This window comes from Triticum aestivum, chromosome 5B (genome assembly GCF_018294505.1).
Source record: "Triticum aestivum cultivar Chinese Spring chromosome 5B, IWGSC CS RefSeq v2.1, whole genome shotgun sequence".
NCBI classification, from domain to species: domain Eukaryota; kingdom Viridiplantae; phylum Streptophyta; class Magnoliopsida; order Poales; family Poaceae; genus Triticum; species Triticum aestivum.
This window is the reverse complement of record NC_057807.1, coordinates 547,500,515-547,508,639: the sequence shown is the minus strand read 5'-3', so window position 1 is coordinate 547,508,639 and position 8,125 is coordinate 547,500,515. Positions and strand designations below refer to the sequence as shown.

The following is an 8,125-nucleotide window of genomic DNA, read 5'->3' as shown; positions in this document are numbered from 1 at the left end:
GACGTTAAAGGAGCTTTCTCGGCCAATTCTGCCGCCTATGGATATCCACTGAGAGCCAGAGAGCAAGCATGTCAGAGATCATGCATGAATTTTGCGGCAACAACTTTGGACATCGGCGGCTCCCTTGCAGCTCAAATTCTTTGGTTGGCCGGCTCTCCTCAACAGATGGTAGTCGTCAGTCTTTCTTCAAGCAAGAGGGCTGCAACACTAGCCGGCGTGTATCGTCTGCTCTTAAGATCCGGAGTCGATGAACCACATCCTAATGCAATGTCCCTTTGTTAGGCTCGTGTGGTTCTGGGTGACTCGGGCCCTTGATCTCGGCATTGATTCAATACTCAAACATAGTGCCATGGTGGGAACAGGTTCATGGGACAACGACGGTGACACGGAGGAAGGAGCTCAATGCCCTCATCAACCTTGTAATGTTCTACATAAGGAAGGAGCGCAACGGCCGCACATTCGAGAATACTCATGCAACGGAGGAGGTTGTGGCAAACAATTTTTTGTCCGAATGGCGTCAATGGTGGCTAGCCTGGAGCATATGGAGATGTAGCACCAAGCTGGTGGGAGAGAGAGCAAAACATAAACCCTTAGGAGTGTAGGTAGATGCATGTAAGCTTTCTGCAAACTTTTTTTTTACTTCATTCCAATCTTAATGAATCAACACGCAAAGTTCTTGTGTGTTCCGAAAAGGAAAATGTTCATGTTTTCAAGAAATGTTCTTCAATTTAAAAATAATAATATTTTGAAAAAATATGTTCGAGATTTTTTTTAATGGTCTTTAAAGCAATGCTTCAGATTTTTAAAAAATATCGACAAATTTTATAAAATCTTCTCTAATTTTGAAAATGTTCATGATTTTTTATAGTGAAAAATAAAAATGATTAATAAAAAACCTAAGAATGGGAAAGAAAAAACATAAAAAATCATATTTAAAAAAACTATGTAAAGTGCGAGTGCATTGGGTCTAGCCTTGGTGGTTGAAACCCCTTGTGACCAGGCTGGTTATCGCTCTCCTGCGTTGTTCCTTCCAGTGACGCTAAATTTGCGAGCCACCACCGTACGCCAACATCTGCATGTGCCGAAGAAGGCGCCCTCCCCACATTATAAATAAAGCCACAACCATTACAAATGAGGATACAAATGCACACCAGCCCTGGTGGGGATATCAGCTATACAAGAGAAGCACAAAAGAGCTAAAAACAGGGAACAAAAAATAGGAACTAAGCTGAGCCAAGCTAAGCACTAAACTAAGGAGGATAGCTGGTTCCAGGAAATAAGCACAAGACTTTTCAGAACGCCTCTGCTACTTCTTGAGCTTGTGTTGTTTTTTCTCTTAAAGAGGAAAGAGTGATGCAGCAAAGTAGAGATAAGTATTTCCCTCAGTTAAGAACCAAGGTATCAATCCAGTAGAAGGTATAATCAAGTCCCCAATAGATGCATCTGCACAAACTAACAAACAATTGCACACAACGCGAAAAAGGAGTTGTCAATCACTTCACGGTCACTTGCAAGGGTGAGATCTAATAGAGATAGATATAAAAGATAAATAAAAGGCAAAATAAAGTAAAGGTAAATAAATTGCAGTAAGGTATTTTTGGGTTTTTGGTTTTATAGATTTGAAAATAATATGATGGAAAATAGACCCGGAGCCATAGATTTCACTAGAGGCTTCTCTCTTGAAAGAAAATATATGGTGGGTGAACAAATCTATTGAGCAATTGATAGAAAAGAGCATAGTTATGAAGATATCTAACGCAATGATCATGCATATAGGCATCACGTCCGTGACAAGTAGACCGAAACGATTCTGCATCTACTACTATTACTCCACACATCGAATGACTCATGTCTGCATCTAGAGTTTTAAGTTCATAAGAACAGAGTAACGCCTTAAGTAAGATGACATGATGTAGAGTGATAAACTCAAGCAATATGATATAAACCCCATCTTTTTATCCTTAATGGCAACAATACGATACGTGCTTCGCTACCCCTGCTGTCACTGAGTGAGGACACCGCAAGATTGAACACATCACAAAGCACCTCTCCCATTGCAAGATAGATCAATCTAGTTGGCCAAACTAAATCAATAGATCGGAGAGAAATACAAAGTTATCTTAATCATGCATAAAAGATTCAGAGAAGACTCAAATAATATTCATAGACAATCCGATCATAAATCCACAATTCATCGGATCTCAACAAAGACACTGCAAAAGATTGCATCGAATAGAACTCCAAGAACATCGGGGAGAACATTGTATTGAAGATCAAAAAGAGAGGAGAAGCCATCTAGCTACTAGCTATGGACCCGTAGGTCTTGGTAAACTACTCACACACCATCGGTAGGACAGCAAGATTGGTGTATAGGCCCTCCGTGGTCGAACCCCCCTCCGACAGAGTACCAGAAAAGGCCCCAAGATGGGATCTCATGAGAACAGAAGCTTGCGGCGGCGGAAAAGTATTTTTGTGGACGCTTCTGATGTAGTGGGAATATTTGGGTATTTATGGAGCAAGAATTAGGGTTAGGAGGTCTATGAGGGTTCCACAAGCCTAAGGGGGCGCCTCTAGGGCTTGTGGCCGCCTCGTAGGTCTTCTGGCCTCCTCTCCAATTCTCCTGTGTTTCTGCTGGTCCAAAAAAAATCATCGTAAAGTTTTATTCTGTTTGAACTCCGTTTAGTTGAAAGACAAAAACAAGAAAAAAAACAACAATAGGCACTAGGCACTAGATTAATGAGTTAGTCCCAAAAATGATATAAAATAGTACCATAATGCATATAAAACGAGAGCGGCGTTTTGGCTCCTAGGTGCATATGCACCCATTGTCGAAATACACATTTCGAAAAGTTAAAAAATTTGGAACAAAAATCCCACGTGTATATCCGGACATTATATGTGCGTTCACAAGGTTTCGGTGAAAAACGACGTTTTTGTGGCTTGTGTAAAAAAGATGCCTCCGAAGAGGAAAACAACGTCCAGGGGAGGATGGATGGGGCGTGTTGAGTATGTATTTTATACTGCATGTGTATTGAAGTTGTGTCCACCTCGTAGTCTTGTATAGTTGAGGTAGAAGTTTTTACTTGTATTATATATGTGTGCACCAGCACCGCAATCAATACAACGATTATTGTATTGCAAAACATCTTTCTACAGGGAGCAATGCCTCCGAAGAGGAAAACAACGTTCCGTAGACATCTTCGTCGCCAGCAAAGGCCAAGGTCGTGCGTAGCTTTCGCTGAACCATCCTCCCGAGGAATTGAAGCGTGACCACCATGTCGAGGAAGAACAACCGCTCGACGCCACGAGCATCCACACTATTTACTCAACATCTCCTTGTGAGCAGGCTGGTTACTGATTGCTGGAACCACCACCGTACGCGAACATCACCACACCACACGCATTTCTACCCGTGTGTATCCATCTATCTACCGCGGCCGGTCACGCGTCGGGCGCTCAGTGGCAGTTTCCCCTTTGGGCTTGGGAGCTCACTGCGCGCTGCCGCAGCTTCACCCACACCCTCGGGCTCCAGTACGATCAATCAACCAAAGAAAAGAATCACACCTTCGGGTCCGTCGGCGACGCAGGCGGCGGCGGCGGCCATCCATGGACACGGGCGAGATCTTCAACCCAGGTGAGCCGAGCTGCCACCAACTCCCCCATCCATGGCCATGGACATTCGTGTCGTTTTTTTCCCTGTTTGGGAGACGCCGGCCGCCTTTTCTTGACACGGTCTGCGGTCGCCGTGCGTGCGTGCGTGCGTGCTTGCGTCCATGTCCAGGCTGCGGCGGGCCGGGCGGCGCCGGCTGCGACTGCGAGGACCGCGAGGAGTGGGGGCGCTACTGCTACTGGAATCACGACCACGGCGACGGCCGCCCCATGCAGTTCCTCCTCTTCGCCTCCGACGACAAAGATCAACTGGTGACTGACAACCAACCCCTCCTCCTCCTCCTCCTCCTTCCATCGATTCGGTTTCCTCTCTACATGACCTTCCGACGCCACGGGTCCAATTTGAGTGTTTTTTTGGTGGGTGCTCAAGATTGCGCTGAAAAAAAAAACTTAAATTTCATGAAAATGTTGCCGTGTGATGGATGCTAAAATCTGCCTGGTATAAATTTTGTTTCACAACATACAGTATGTATGAACAAGAGGTAGCAGGGGGGAGAACACTCTGTATGTGCCTGTCAAACATGCTAGAATTGCTTACCTGCATCTGACTTACATATGTATGAAACTCTTATATTCCCACAAACGCTGAAACCTACATCTGACTCTAACCAAAGTGAACCTTGACAGTGCATACCATGGGAGGTCTCAAGCAAGCTGAGAGATATGATCCCCGACTCCGAGCCTATCAAACTTGAAACTCCTGATGGTCGCACGTACAGTGTTAAATTCGTCAAGTTCGGCCAGATAACTCTTACGACCGGGTGGCGGGGATTTGTGGATGCAAATCACATAGAGGAGAACAACCCCATGTTGTTTGTGTACCGTGGGAATTCAACCTTTAATGTTCACATATTCAATTCGTCCGGCCACGACAAGTCCTTGCCCTGCTCTCGACCACCTTGTGATCATCATGTGCTGAATGGTAAAGTGGATCAGAATCTTCAAGTCTTAATGTTTTCTCTATGCTTTTGTGTTTCTAATTCTAACATTTTTCTTGATGTGCAGAACAAGTGGTGCCTCATCCTGGACATGTTGATAGCTCAGCCCACTTTGGCTATACCATGTTGCCCGGAAGCTCTGTAACCAAGGCACAAGATGATAAACTGCTAGAATGGGCTCATACCATCAAGTCTGGATTTCCTCTTTTTGTGGCAGCCATGGACGAGAGCAATGTCAGCTTGAACGACTGCCATGTTGTAAGTTGCATCATGTTTTCCCAAATCATTTTTTGGTTATGATAGTTACTCTATTCATGTTGATCATGATTCTGTCTTTTAAATCCCGCAAAAATAAATAAATAGATTCTGTCTTTTAAACCTCGGCTCTCTTTTTTGGGTACATGCAGTACATACCACGGTGTCTTGTGGGACAGTTCAAAGAGGAGGTGGTCAAGATTGTAGCCCCTGACGGGAGTGAATACGGTGTTGGCGCAAAGAAGCACAATGATGATCAAATCGTACTCCAATCTGGGTGGGACAAGTTTGTGGCTTCTCAGTGCATACAACAGAATGACTTGCTCATTTTCATAATTGAGGGGGAAGCTCGCCTCAAAGTTCTTGTCCTTGACCCAAGCGGTAGTGAGAAAACTTTTGACATGGGAAACTCTTCCAATGCCCAAGAAAAGCAACCACTCCCACCTACTGTTACTAACCTGAGTTCTGAGGACAATGAAGTTACTGACCTGAGTTCTGCTTATGATGAAGTCGTGGGAAAAGACACTACAACATCAAGGAGGGAGCAGAGGCCGCTACGAAGCTGTCGTGTAGAAGCTGAGAAGATGGGTTCAACATCCTGCCCTTCTACTAAATCAGGTCATAATATTATAGCTGCCATGTGCACTTGTTTCCATTTGCCATATTTTAGACAATCGACTTGTAGTTGTCGTATGCTCACCACAAGAAAATATGGCATGTTTTTCAGGACACAAAGCTGGCAACTCGAATGAAGCCGGCATAGAAGCTCCTATGCCCAACAAGTCCTACATAGTGCCTAAATCTGGACGCTCAGCTCGAGCTTTTGGGCTCGGCTCGCGCTCGCTGCAACTCGGCCCGAGCTAGGCTCGGCCCGTCAAGTAAAAAGGCCGAGCCGAGCTGTACTTTTAGGCTTGTTTCGACCTCGGGCCGAGCCAGGCTCGGCTCGGTCCAACTAGCGAGCTAAAAGCTCGCAGCCCAGCGAAGGCCCAATGAACACCACACACCACAATTTAGCCCATCTAGCCCAGCAAAATGACTACAGAGAGGCAGACGGGAATCAAATCGCTAGGGTTGCTCACTTTCTCGCCGCCGCCGCCGCCGCCACAGCATCCGCTTGCCTGGGCGTCATTGGCAGGCAGCACACCACCGCTCCCCTATGCTCCTCCCTTCCCTCCTCTCCTTCCTCCCCAAGCCCCTGCGTCGGCGCAAGCTTTGCATCCCGGCCTCCAGCGCGGCTGCCTACATGCAGACGAACCACCAGGCCGAGGCCACGCTCGTCGGCGTTCTCTTCCTGCTCACTGCCGTTCTGCTGCGTGCCCGCGCCCGATGGAGTTGACGACTAGCTGGCAAGTTCCTTGCGCCCCGCGGCCGCCGGAAACGCAGATGACCACCTCAAGCTCCCATGCATGGCCGAGCAAGTCGGAGTGAATCCACTCGCTCCCCCGGCGGCGAACGGCCATGAACTGCAGCAGCATCCCGACGCTTGCACGCGGCACGCTGCCGGCCATCCTCCACTGCCGTTCCCCGTCCTCCAGATGGTGGCCCCACATGGCAGCGACCAGTTGCTGTTAGGCTTGCCGAGCCTCCGAGCTGCACCGAGCAAGAGGCAAGCTCGGGCCGAGCCCCAATATCTAGCTCGTCTGACTACTGGGCTCGGCTCGAGAAGAGGCGAGCTAAGGCAGGCTCGGGGCGGCTCGCGTCCAGGTATAATAGTGCCCCAAGCAGGGGCGACGAAGCTAACTGTGCAACAGGAGGAGAAAGTTAAGGAGAAGGTCCGGGCGATCGGATCTGAATTCCCTGTCTTTGTGAAGGTGATGACGGCATACGATGTTTCCAAGATAGCACATCTGGTGAGTTCACAACTTCAGATACCACGTGCAATATGCATAGTCCGTTTCTCATCCAAAATTAAGCTTGCAAATTTAGAACCATTTTCTTGCTGAATGAATCGTCGGCCCAAGAGAGATTCGATCGCCATCTTGACTGACGGGCCCTTCTCTGAACAGGCCTTCTGCAGGGAGTATGCTTCGGCGTGTCGTCTCCCGCTCGAACAAACACCTCTCCTGCTTAGGCTGGAGGGTAGCAGTATGCGGTGGAGTAGCGCGCTGATGGTCCAGCAAAATAACAATGTGAGGCGGATTTGCTCATTCTGGCAGGACATTGTCTCGCAAGCCGGGACGGAGGACTCCTCGTGGAACTGGCAGGCAGGAGCAGCAGGAGGCTCAGGATGACGGTCCATCTGATCCGCAAGTCGGAATGCAGCTCTAGCTAGCTCTTGCTCTCAAGCATCTAGTTAGTGGTCTCTTTGTGTGTGTGGTCTCAAGAATGGTGGGTTTTAACTCTGCTGGTGTATGGATTGCTTCATGATTATTCTGAACAACCTGCAAGTCTCTAGTGTGTAATATAATCTCGGGAAATTAATACTGAATCCTTGACCCACCTGTGCTAGTGCTGCTGCTGCTGATTATTATTATTTTTTCTTGTTGATGACAGATTTCATTTTATTGCTGGTTTATCTATATTTTCTTGTTGATTTTCTTGAGCATTTGTGTTGGTGTTTCCTACGAACAACTCATGTGTTATCTAAAGCATGTGTTGAGCAGGATCACAGCAACTTCTTCCGAGTACATACTGCATATCGAGTGTTGGGATTATTTTTCTTCAGCGAACCACACTGTCTAAACCTCATGCAAAGGATCAGCTGAACATTCTCAGCTATGAATCTCTTTCAGACTGCATATGGTGAACTTGGGAATAAGGGCAAGTATGGACACGCAAAAGATAAGGTGTTTGTAGTACACATGCTGGTCATCTCAGTTCAGTTGCATATCCTAATTATGTACTCGACCAAAGTTTGGTGATGCACAAGCTATATAATTCTTCTTCTTTCAGTTGCAAACCAGATTTTATCGTATAAGACCTGAAAAAAAATATGCAGAAACAAATTAACATACACACCTGGTAGATATATTTGTGCATCAAATGCCACCAAAAATACACGCTGGCTGAGAAAACAAAACAACCCACATTGAAGTGTCCTAAAATTTGCCCCTGACATGCAAATATGAGGCCAGGAGAACACTGGGAAACAGTATCTAAATGCAGTTCACAATTTGGGGCTCTAGTGATATGCAAAGTCAGCCATGAGTAGTACGGATAACTTCTTTTCGTGGTGAAAAATGGAGGCGTTGGTCACCTCGATTGGAATCATAAATAAAGCTGTATAATCAGGGACGGTAACATAGTATGCTCTTGATCTAAGT

General features: G+C 46.5%; 1 pseudogene; it reads left to right on the top strand.

Moving 5' to 3' along the window:
* Nucleotides 1-3,364: 3,364 nt before the first annotated feature.
* LOC123113105 (B3 domain-containing protein Os03g0620400-like) lies at nucleotides 3,365-7,335 on the top strand (annotated as a pseudogene).
* The last annotated feature ends 790 nt before the right edge of the window (nucleotides 7,336-8,125 follow it).